This window comes from Ailuropoda melanoleuca, chromosome X, assembly GCF_002007445.2.
Source record: "Ailuropoda melanoleuca isolate Jingjing chromosome X, ASM200744v2, whole genome shotgun sequence".
NCBI classification, from domain to species: domain Eukaryota; kingdom Metazoa; phylum Chordata; class Mammalia; order Carnivora; family Ursidae; genus Ailuropoda; species Ailuropoda melanoleuca.
The window spans coordinates 61120970-61134030 of NC_048238.1; positions in this window are offsets into that span (position 1 = coordinate 61120970).

The window sequence follows — 13061 nt, forward strand, 5'->3', positions numbered from 1 at the left end:
TTGTTAGGTATTAGTTGTTTTATAGATTTGGGTGCTCCCATGTTGGGTGCCTCAATATTTACGATTGTTAAATCTTCTTGTTGGGTTGCCCTCTTTATTATGATATACTGATCTTCTTTATCTCTTGCTATAGTCTTTGTTTTAACGTCAGTTTTGCTGATATAAGTATTGTTTCTCTGGCTTTCTTTTGACATCCATTTGCATGATAAATGTTCCACCATCACCTCCCTTTCAATATGTAGGTTTCTTTAAGTCTAATATGAGTCTGTTGTAGGCATACTATAGATAGGCACACCCTATGTTATTTGATGGGAGTGTTTAGTCCATTTACATTCAAAGCCATTACTGATGTATACACATTTAGTGCCATTTAATTACTTGTTTTGCCATAGTTTCTAGATATTTTCTCTGATTCATTCTTGTCTTTGTCACTTTTGGTCTTTCCTTTTCTTCAAGAGTCCCCTTTAATATTTCTTGTAAGGCTGGTTTAGTGATCACAAACTCCTTTAGTTCTTATTTGTCTGGGAAACAATCATTCTTTCTATACTAAACGATAGACTTGCTGTTTATGCTTGGTTGCAGATTTTCCCCATTCAGCACTTTGAATATATTATGCCATTCCCTTATGACTTGCCAAATATCTTTTGAGAAATCTGGAGCTAGCTTGATGTGTCTTCTCTTGTAAGATAAGGACTTTTTCTGTCTTGCTGTTTCATGATTTTATTTATCACTATATTTTGCAAATTTAATTTCAATATATCTTTATGTTGGCCTCCTTTTTTTGATTCTGATTGGAGTTCTTTGTGCCTCCTGTATCTGGATGACTATTTCCTTCCCAAGATTAGGGAAGTTTTCAGTTATGATTTGTTCAAATAAGTTTTCTGCCTTCTTTTCTCTCTGTGCTTCTTCTGGGCTTCCTATAATATGAATGTTATTACACTTGACTGAGTCACTGAGTTCCCTAAGTCTATTCTTATGTTGCATGATTCTTCTTTCTCGATTTTGTTCAACTCCAGTCTCTTCCATTATTTTGTCTTCTAGGTCACTTATTCTTTCCTTTGTTTCGGCCAGCCTGCTGTTCATTGCATCAAGCCTGTTTCCAATCTCATTTATTTCATTCTTCATCTATGATTTATTTTAACCCTTTTATTTTATGCAGTAACAATCTCCCTGACATAGTTTATTCTTTCCTAAGTCACAGCTAGTATCCTTATGATTCTTGGTTTAAATTATCTTTCAGGCATGTTACTTATATCTGTTTCATTTAGATCACTGGCTGTAGCCTTATCATTTTCTCTCATTTGGGATAGATTCTTCCATTTTTGCATTTTTTCTAAGTCTCTGCCTTCTCTGTCTTAGGAAAGCCAATTATGTTTCCTGCTTCTGAAAGTAATGGCTTTATGATGAAGAGGTCATGTAATGTCCAGGGCCTGGCACTTGAGAGAGTGTCTCTGTGTGTGTTGTGTGCATTCTGCTGTTGTGTTTTGGCTCTTCTCTCCTTCAGGCCAGTTTTCTGTGGAGGTTCTCCATGTCTCTTGTGGACAGTGTTTGGCCATCAGCCTGAATGTGGCAAGTTTTAACTGAGTGTTGTGGTCTGCTCACAAAATGAGACCTGATACTACCTCCACTAGAACTGAAGCCCTGCAAAACTCTCCATTTGGGAGACACGGTGTGTGTAGGGGTTTTGTCCTGGTCTTCTTGGGGAGGGGCCCATTGTACTGGGACTGAGGCTAGCTTGATTGAGATGGGCAGTCCCAACAAATTGCAGGGGTGTTGGGGTTGGTGCAAGCAAGTTAGCAGCCAGTGTTGATACTGAACTGATTCCCACAGGTAGTTCTTTGTTTATGCTGAGGGGCAGGGGATGGAAATGGTGCCAGCTGGCTCCTTTCTTCCCAAAGAGCCTTCGCTGTGAATGCTGCCTCTCAGAGAAGGGCTCTGAGAAAAATGAACGATACCCTCCTGCAGGCACCAGGTGTTTTATAGATCCTTGTTTCTGTGCTGTCTGCCTCAGGGCTTTTTACCTGCCTTCTATCCAGGAATAGCACAGTGCTCTCTGGGCTCTATCCCAGCCAATCCTGCTGACCTTTCAAACCACTAGGTTTAAAGACTGATTGTGGGTAGGGGCTTGTACTGGTTTTCTGGGGTAGGGGCCTGGTGCACTGGGATTGAGGCAAGCTTGATTGAAAGGGGCAGACTCACCAGAGTGCCGGGGTGTCTGGCTTGGTGTAAGTAGGTTAGGCAGTCATTGTCCCTGCTGTTATGCTTCCCTCAGGTGGCTCTACGTTCATGCTGAAGGGCAGAGTGGGTAAATGGCACCATTCAGCTCCTTTGTTCCAGGAGAGGCATCTCTGTGGTAGCTGCCTCTCCAGGATGGGATCTAAAAAGAGTGAATAATCTCCTCTCTGTGTGTCCCATGCTTTCTTCAAATCACTATTTCTTTGCCATTTGCTGTTGAGTTGTTTGCCTACCTCCTCCGAAGGAGCAGGGCAGTGTCCTCAGGATTCTTTCCTAGTCAAGTTTGCTGATCTTTAAAACTCAAGGCTTTAAGCCCCCCTTTAGTCCTTAACTCAGAAAATTCAGTCCTCTCATTTTTCAAGCCAATCATTGCTTTGGGAATCTCTTGCTGTGCATCCCCTTATGTGCTCCCCTCTCTCTCATCCTTCTTTGTGACCACAGCTCCCTCCCCTCTGTGGCACCCATGAGCCCTTTCTTTCCTAAACCACATCTCTGCACTTTCTCCCTTCTTAGATGTGGCTTCTTCTTTCCCTATAGTTATGGAGTTTATTCTGTCAGTCTTCAGGTTGATTTCTGGGGTATTTTGGAAGATCTGATAGTCATCTAGTTGTGTTCTTGGGAAGAGATGACCCTTGGGTCCTCCTACTATGCTGCTATCTCCCCTCTCCTTCTCCTAGATTATTTTCATTATTTTTCAGACATTTTGTTTTTAGTGTATAGAAATACAACATGGGGCGCCTGGGTGGCACAGCGGTTAAGCGTCTGCCTTCGGCTCAGGGCGTGATCCCAGCATTATGGGATCGAGCCCCACATCAGGCTCCTCTGCTATGAGCCTGCTTCTTCCTCTCCCACTCCCCCTGCTTGTGTTCCCTCTCTCGCTAGCTGTCTCTATCTCTGTCAAATAAATAAATAAAATCTTTAAAAAAAAATACAACAGACGTCTGTAGATGATTTTTATCCTGCATCTATACTAAATTTGTTGATTAGCAACAACAGTGTTTTGTGGAGTCTCTAGGAATTTGCTCTCTATAAAAACATATATCTGCAAATAAATACTTTTATTTCTTGATTTGGATGCCTTTTATTTATTTTTTGACTAATTGCTATGGTTAGGACTTCCAGTACTATATTGAATAGGAGTAGCTAGATTGGGCACACTGGTTTTGTTTCTGATTATAGAAGAAGCTTGCAACATTTCAACGTTATGTATGATTTAAGATACAGGTTTTTCATATATGTTTTTTATTACATTGAGCTACATTTCCTTAATAGCCAATTTCTTGAGATTTTTATATTAAAGATATTGTATTTTGTCAAATTTTTTTCTGCATCTACTGAGATTATTATGTGATTTTTCTTTCTTTCTATTTATTTGGTGTATCATATTTACTAATTTGGATTTATTTAATGTCTTTACATCCCAGAGATGAATCCCAATTTTTCATGCTGTATAATCATTTTAATATGTTGTTAAATTCAGTTTGCTAATATTTTCTTGAGGATTTTTGCATGCACATTCATCAGAGACATTGGCTTGTAATTTCTTTATTTTTACCTTCTTTATATGCCTTTGATATCAGGGTAATGTTTGCCTCACAAAGTGGTAATTGATGTAGTTTTGGAATGTAGGTGAGGTTTGGTGGGGTGAGGTCTGGAGCTGATTACCAAAAAAGAATTCTTGAGACATATTTTGTGCAAAATGATGCTTTTATTAAAGCATGGGGACAGGACCCCTGAGCAGAAAGAGCTTCACTGGGGTTGTGAGGAGCAATTGATTATATACTATGGGGTTGGGGGAGGTAAGGGAAAAGGGAGGTTTTCAAAAGAACTTTCATGTACTAAAGAGGACCTATGAGATACTGGAGGCCTTGCCATTGTCAAATTAAGGTTGTTTTACCCTCTAGCAAGGCATTAACATTAAGACAGTTGCTAGCTTCCTAGAAGAATGTGACACATATCCCACTGGGGTGGGAGTGGGGGAAGGTTGCAGGGTGTCAGCTTGTGCTCTGTCCTCAGTTAGCCTTCTGCTCCCTAATCAGTAATGTTGTCACCTCTGGATTTTTGAAAATATTTCAGAAGGGTTGGATTAATTATTTAAATGTTTGGTACATGGGCACCTAGGTGGCTCAGTCGATTAAACATCTGTCTCAGGTCATGATCCCAGGTCCATTGTTAGGCTCCTTGCTCACCTGGGAGGCTGCTTCTGCCTCTCCCTCTGCTGCACGCCCTTCCAAGCTCCCCCTGCTTTCTGCACTCTCATTCTCGCTCTCTCTCAGATAAATAAATAAAATCTTTTAAAAAAAATAAATGTTTGCACAATTCATCAGGGGAATCATTCGTTACTGGGCATTTCTTTCTTAGGAGACTTTTTGTTGTTCCAGTCTTTACTCTTACTATGTGTCAATTTAGATTCTTTTTCTTTTTTAAGATTCACACTTGTTGGGTTCTATGTATTCAAGCACTTCTAGATTTTTTAATTTGTTGGCATATAATTGCTCATAGTAGTCCTTTATGACCCTTTATATTTCTGTGGTATCAGTTGTAATTTTTCATATTTCATTAATAATATAATTCATTTGAATCGTCCCTGTTTTTCCAGTTAGTCTAACTAAAGTTTTGTCAATTTTATCTTTTCAAAACCTAAACTCTCAGTTTGACTGATATTTTCCATTGTTTTCCTAGTCTTTATTTAATTTATTTCTGCTCTAGTCTTTATATTTCCATTAATCTTTGAACTTAGCTTGTTCTTTTTCTAGTTCCTTGAGATGTCAAGTTAGATTGTTTTAGATCATTCTTTTTGTTTTTTTCTTAATGTAGTTATTTATTGTGTCAAATTTAATTCTTAGAACTGCTTTTGCAGCATCCTATAAGTTTTGATATGTTTCCATTTCTATTTGTGTCAAAGTTATTTTTATTTCCATTTTCATTTTTTCATTGATACATTTGGTGTTCAGGAGTTTCCTTGTATGTGTAGATTTTCCAGTTTGCCTCTTGGTTATTGATTTGTAGTTTAATATCAATGTGCCTGGAAAAAATATTTGATATGATTTCAATTTTCTTAAATTTGTTAAGACTTGTTTTGTGACTTTTCCTATGATCTATCCTGGAGTTTGTTCCATGTGTTCTTAAGAATGTGTATCTTGCTGCTATTGGATGGGATATTTTGTATATGTCTTTTAGGCCCTTTTGATCTAAAGTATAATTCAAATTAAATGATTCCTTGCTGATTTTATGCCTGGAGGATCTATCCATTGTTAAAAGTGGGTACTGAAGTCTCCTACAATTATAGCATTGTTGTCTATTTCCTCTTCAAATCTTTTACTATCTACTTAATATATTTAGGTACCCTAATGTTTGTTGCTTATATATTTAACCATCATCATATACTCTTGATAAACTGACACCTTTATCATTATGTACTGGTCTTTTTTTTTCTTATTCTTTTTGGCTTAAAGTTTATTAATCTGATAAAATTATCATTCCCCCTGCTCCCTTTTGGTTTCCACTTGCATGGAATATGTTTTTCAATCACTTCACTTTGTGACTATATATGTCCTTAAAGCTGAAGTGAGTTTTTTATAAGCACCAAAGAGTATGTCTTGCTTTTTAATCCATACCACAACTTTATGCCTTTGTTTGGAGAATTTAGTTAATTTTTATTTAGAGTAATTATTAATAGGTAAGAATTTACAAATACCAATATTATTAATTGTTTTCTGGTTATTTTATAGTTTCCTTGTTAGTTTTTCTCCTGCTTCCTTCTTTTGTGAATTTATTATTTTCCTTAATAATATGCTTGGATTCCCTTCTCTTTATCATTTGTGTATCTACTGTATTATTTTGCCTTGTGGTTACCATACCACAGAAGATTATTTTAGCCATGGAATTTTTACATATGGTCTTTCTTATTTTGAAGTATGTTGTCTCTAAACCAGGTTTCTTGACTTTTTATCATGAATAGATAATGTACTTTATCAAATGCTTTTTCTGAGCCTATTGAAATGATCATGCCGTTTATACTTTTGTTAGGGTGACATATCCCTTTGATTGATTTACGAGTATTGAACCAGCCTTGCAATCCAGGAAAAAATCCCACTTAATTGTGGGGAATAGATTTTTTTTAACGTTTTGTTGGATTTGCCTTGCTAATATTTTGTTAAGGATTTTTTCATCTATGCTCATCAGAGATATAGGCTTGCAGTTCCCTCCCCCCCTTTTTTTAATAATGTCTTTATCTGTTTTTTTTTAGCAGGGTAATGTTGCTCTTCCAGAGTAATTTTATACTTTCCTTTCTATTCTACTTTTTTCAAATAGTTGCATAAGAATATTAACTCTTATTTAAATGTTTGGTATTCACTGTGAATCTATCAGTTATGACTTGCTGGTTATGAGGTTGTCATTAATAATTAAATTTCACCACTAGTAATCACTCTATTTACATATCCTATTTCTTCCTGATTCAGTTCTAGAAAGTTGTATGTTTCTAAGAATTTATGCATTTCTTTTAGGTTGTCCAAATCTGATGCCATGTAATGGTTCATAATTTTCTCTTATAATCCTACACCTTTTCTTGGTGTCAGCTGTTATTTCTCTTCCTTTATTTCTGATTATATTTATTTGAGTCCTCCTTTTTTCTTGTTAAGTGTAGCATAAAGTTTATCCATTTTGTTGATTTAAAAAAACAGTTCCCATTTAATTGACCTGTTTCTACTGATTTTTTGGTCCCTATTTCATTTATTTCTGCTCCAATCATCATTATTTCTTTTATTCTACTGGCTGTAAGCTTTGTTCTTCTCCTAGTTACTTTAGGTGTAAAGTTAGGTTGTTTATTTGAGATTTTTCTTGCTAGTTGATGTAGGCCTGTATTGCTATAAACTTCCCTCTTAAAATGGCTTTTGCTGAATCCCAAATATTTTTTACTGTTGTTTTTTTTGCTTGCTTTGTTTTTTTTTAAAGATTTTATTTATCTATTTGTGAGAGAGAGAGCACAAGTGGGGGAAAGGGCCGTGGGGGGGAGAAAACTCTGTGCTGAGCAGAAAGCCTGACATGGGGTCCAAACCCAGGACCCTCAGATCATAACCTGAAGAGGGGAGGAAAAGAGATGGCAGAAGAGTAGCAGACCCTATTTTAACTGGTCCCCTGAATTGAGCTGGAAATCTACCACACCATTCTGAACACCTACAAAATCAGCCTGAGAGGTAAGAAGATATATATGGATCTCAACAAACAGAATACCTCTGTTGGTTGATCTTGAGGTATGAAGCAGGGAGGCATGATTCTGTGAGAAGATATCAGAAGATAAAAGAAGGGGGAGGGAGCTTCCATGAACTTGTACCAGGAAGGCAAAAGCCTCCCATGCTGGGAACAGGCAGATGTACAGACCGGTAGCAGCAGGGAAAGGACTTTAGGGCAGCCCCCTGCAGACTGAAACTGGGAGCTACAGGTGCCTCTGTGCAAACCAGGGTGACTTGCAGTTTTAGAAGCACAAAGGGCAGAGACGTGCCCAGACCTGAAACAATGGCTGAGAGTGTGTGCTCTGGGGCACACAACCCAGGAGACTGAGGTTTTTAGTAGCACAGACAGAAACAGAGACAGTGTGGCCTGGGGAGTTCAGTGAAGATCAGACTTCAATCTCTCTATTCTGAGATACAGGTTTGGATGTCATCACTTCTGCTCTGACTCTCAGAAGAGATGTGGAAAGCCACCAGAGAGCAAAAGCCCCCCAAAACCAGTCTGCACTGAGCCCATCACCCCCACACACAAGGGGCAGGACTACTCTGCCCAAACAGGGTTGCCTGAGTATCAGTGCAGCAGGCCCCTCCCTCAGAAGACAGGCTGGAAGAGCAAGTTGCCCACAACCTTTAAGTCCCTATTAAACAGGTGCATCTTGCTTGGGTCATGGTTAATTCTTTGGACTCTGTACACTCCCTCAACCACCCTTCAACAAAATGACAAAGAGGAGAAACCCCAAAAAAGAAGAGAAGCAGAGACTGTGGCCTCTGCCACAGAACTAATGGATATAGATACAAACAAAATGTCAGAAGTAGGCATCAGAGTAACAATTAAGAAGGTGATATCTAGGCTTGAGTAAAATATTAACAAGAATATAGAATCTCTAAGGACAGAAATGAGATCTAATCAGGCTGAACTTAAAAATACTATGAATGAAATGCAGTCTAAACTGGATAATCTGACATCTAGGGTAAATGAGGTAGAAGAATGAATTAGTGACCTAGAGGATAAGGTGATAGAAAAGAAGGAAACTGAGGTGGAATTGGAAAAACATATTAAAACACAAGGGATCAAACTGAGAAAGATTAATGACTCATTAATGACTGATTTCCAATATCAGAATTCCTGGGATCTTTCAGGGCATGGAGAGAGAGGGAGATCTAGAAGATGTATTTGAGCAAATCATAGCTGAGAACTTCCCAAATCTGGGGAAGGAAAAAAGCACTTGTGTCCAAGATGACCCTCCCAAGATCAGTGAGAACAGATTGATGCCATGGCATATAATAGTACAATTCATAGATTTTAGATCCAAAGAAACAATCTTGAAAGTGGCAATGGGGGAAGAGATTTCATATGTAAAGAGGGAAGAACATCAGATAACATCAGAACTGTACACTGAGACCTGGAAAACCAGAAAGGGCTGGTAAGATATATTCAGGGCACTAAATGAGAAGAACATGGAGCCAAGGATTCTTTATCCAACAAAGCTGTCATTCAGAATGGATGCAGAGAAAGGAGCTTCCAAGACCGGCAGAAACTGAAAGAATCTGTAACCACCACACTGGGCCTGCAAGAAAAATTAAGGGGGGGAGTGTTCCTAAAAAAGGAGAAAGACCCCAAGAGTGATATAGAAAAGAAATGTACAGAGACAATCTATAGAAACAAGGACTTCATGGGCAACATGATAACAGTAAAATCATATCTCTCAATAATTCCTTTCAATGTGAACAGTCTAAATGATCCCATGAAATGGCACAGGTTGCAGATTGGATGAAAAGACAGGACCCATTCATATGCTGTCTACAGGAGACTCATTTTGAACCAAAAGATACCCCGACTGAAAGTGAGGGGATGGACAACAATTTCCATGCCAACAGACCTCAACTGAAACCTGGGGTAGCAATTCTTATATCAGACAAAATAGATTTTAAGTTAAAGACTGTAGTAAGAGATACAGAAGGACACTATATCATTCTTAAAGGTTCTATCCAACAAGAGGATAACAACTGTAAATACCTATGCCCCCAATATGGGAGCAGCCAACTACATAAGCCAACTGTTAAACAAAATAAAGAAACACATTGATAATAATATGTTAATAGTAGGAGACCTCAACACTCCACTCTCAGCAATAGACAGATCATCTAAGCAGAACATCAACAAGAAACAAGTGCTTTGAATGACACACTGGACCAGATGGGCCTCATAGATATAAAAAGAACATTCCACCCTAAAATAAAAGAATACTCATTGTTCTTGAATGCACATGGAACTTTCTCCAGAATAGACCACATACTGAGTCACAAATCAGGTCTCAACTGATACCAAAAGATTGAGATTATTCCCTGCATATTCTTAGACAACAATGTTTTGAAACTGGAATGCAATCATAAGAAAAAAATTGGAAGATATTTAAACACATGCAAACTAAAGACCATCCTGCTTAAGAATGTTTCCATAACAGAAATTGCAGTACTGAGTATTTACCCTGAAAATACAGACGTAGTAAAGAGAAGGGCCATATACACCCCAATATTCACAGCAGCATTGTCCACAATTGCCAAACTGTGGAAGGAGCCAAGAAGCCCTTCAAAAGAAGAATGAATAAAGAAGATGTGGTCCATATATACAACTGAATATTACTCAGCCATCAGAAAGAACGATTACCCAACATTTGCATGAACATGGATGGGACTGGAGGAGATTATGCTAAGTGAAATAAGTTAAGCAGAGAACGACAATTATCGTACGGTTTCACTCATTTGTGGAACATATGGAATAGCAGGGAGATCAGTAGGAGAAGGAAGGGAAAAATTAAGGGGAGGTAAACAGAAGGGGAAATGAACCACGAGAGACTATGGACTCTGGGAAACAAACTAAGGGTTTTAGAGGGGAGGAAGGTGGAGGGTGGGTTAGCCCAGTTTTGGGTATTAAGGAGGGCATGCATTGCATGGAACACTGGGTGTTATATACAAACAACAAATCATGAAACACTATATCAACACTACAAAACTAATGATGTACTGTGTGGTGACTATCATATCATAATAATAACAAAAAAAGAATGTTTGGGTCCACCAGGAAATTAAAGAAGAACTTAAACAATTCATGGAAACCAATGAGAACAAAAACACAACAGTCCAAAACATATGGGATACTGCAAAGGTGGTCCTAAGGAGGAAATACATAGCCATCCAAGCCTCACTCAAAAACAAATAAATAAATAAATGAAAATAAAAAAAAATTCTGAATACACAAGCTAACCTTACACCTTAAGGAACTGGAGAAAGAAAAACAAATAAAGCCTAAGCCAAGCAGGAGAAAAGAAATAATAAAGATTGGAGCAGATATCAATGAACTAGAAACCAAATATACATCAGAGCAGATCAACAAAACAATGGAGAGAGGAGTCCAAGATGGCGGAGGAGCAGGAGGCTTCAATTTCATCTGGTCCCAGGAATTCAGCAAGAGAGCTACCAAACCATTCTGAATACCTCTGAAAGCAACTGGAGAACGAAGAAAAGAGTAGCAGAATTGCTATGAACAGAAATGTGACCACTTTCTGCAAGGAGAAAAGATGGCGGAGGAGTAGGAGACCCTTTCTCAACTGGTCCCGAGTCAAGCTGGATATCTACCAGACCATCCTGAAAACCCACAGAATCAGCCTGAGACACAGGAAGATACACCTTGATCTCTACAAACGAACATCTCCACCACTGAATATTGAGGTACGAAACGGGGAGCTATGAATCCACGCTCAGATATAGGAAGATAAATGGAAGGGGGAGGGAGCCTCCACGCTGGGGCACCGGGAAGCAGTAGCCACTTGCGCTGGGGAGAGGGCCGGAATCACGGACTGGCACCTGAGAGAAAGCAGACTGAGACCGTGAGCCCGGGAATGTGCGTGACCAGACTGAAAACTGGAGCTCTGGAGTGGTCACTGGAACCGGACTAAATCCGGGAGCTCGGGAGCATGCACATGTCCAAACTGAAAACCGGAGCTCTGGAGCGTACACTCTAAATAGACTGAAACTGAGAGCTCAGGAATGCACGCGTGGCCAGACTGAATATGGGTGCTCCAGAGCCCACAGGAACCATACTGAAATGGAGCTCTGGAGCTCGGGAGTGCACGTGGGAACAGGGATGGCTGGCAGTGTTAGAAGCACAAAGGACAGAGATTCTCTGACCCTGGAAGTGAGGGCTGGGACACAGGCTATGAGGCGCACATCCTGGGTCACTGCAGGGTTTTTAGCAACACTGATAGAAACAGAGTTAAAGTGGCCAAAAGAGCTCAGTGGAGAGCGGACTGCAATCTCTCTGTTCTGAGACAGAGGCTAGGATATGGCCACTGCTGCTCTGACTCTCAGAAGAGGCACAGAAAACCGCCAGGGGAAGACTCCAGAGAACAAAAGACCAGGAATACCAGCTCACATTGTTCCCATACCCATGTCCCCTCGCAGGGGATGGGGCAACTCTACCCAAACAGGGTTTCCTGAATATCAGCATGGCTAGATCCTCGCCCAGAAGGCAGGCTGAAAATTCAGGAAGCCAACATCCCTAAGGCCTCTATAAAACAAGTGCACACAGCCTGTGTCCTGGTCAATAACTTGGGCTCTGGGCATCCCCACAACCTTTCCTCATCAGAATGATGAGAAGGAGAAATCCCCCCAGCTAAGAAAAGATAATGAGTCTGTGGCCTCTGCCACAGATCTAATGGATATGGATATAAACAAATTGTCAGAAATGGAGTTCAGAGTAACAATGGTCAAGATGATGTGAAGGCTTGAAAAAACTATTAATGAAAATATTAATGAGAATATAGAATCTCTAAGGGCAGAAATGAGAGGGAGTCTGGCAGAAATTAAAAATGCTATGAGTCAAATGCAGTCTGAACTCGATGCTCTGACGGCAAGGGTAAATGAGGCTGAAGAACGAATTAGTGAATTGGAGGATGCGATGGTAGAAGAGAAAGTTAAAACAAAGACTTGGCTCAAAATAATCCAAACTCAAGAATGTAGATTATGGGAGATTACTGACTCAATGAAATGTTCCAATATCAGAATCATCAACATCCCCGAGGGGGTGGAGAAAGAAAGGTCTATAAGAGATATTTGAACAAATTGTAGATTTTCCCTAATCTGGCAAAAGAAACAATTATTCATTTCCAGGAAGCAGAGAGGACCCCTCCTAAGGTCAAAGAGAACAGACCTACACCATGACATGTCACAGTGCAATTCGCAAATATTAGAGCCAAGGATACAGTATGGAAAGCAGCCAGAGAGAAGAAAATCTTTATGTACAGAGGGGACAGTATCAGAATAACGCCAGACCTGTCTACAGAGACCTGGCAGGCTAGGAAGGGTTGGCAGGGTATTTTCAAGGCTCTATCTGAGAAGAAGATGCAGGCAAGGATCCTTTATCCAGCAAGCCTGTCATTCAGAATCGATGGAGAGGTAAAGACCTTCCAGGATCAGCAGAAACTTAAGGAATGTGTAACCACCAAACCAGCCCTAAAGGAGATATTAAGGGGGTTTCTATAAAAGTAAAAAGGCCCCAAGAATGATACAGAACAGAAATTTACAATCTATAGAAAC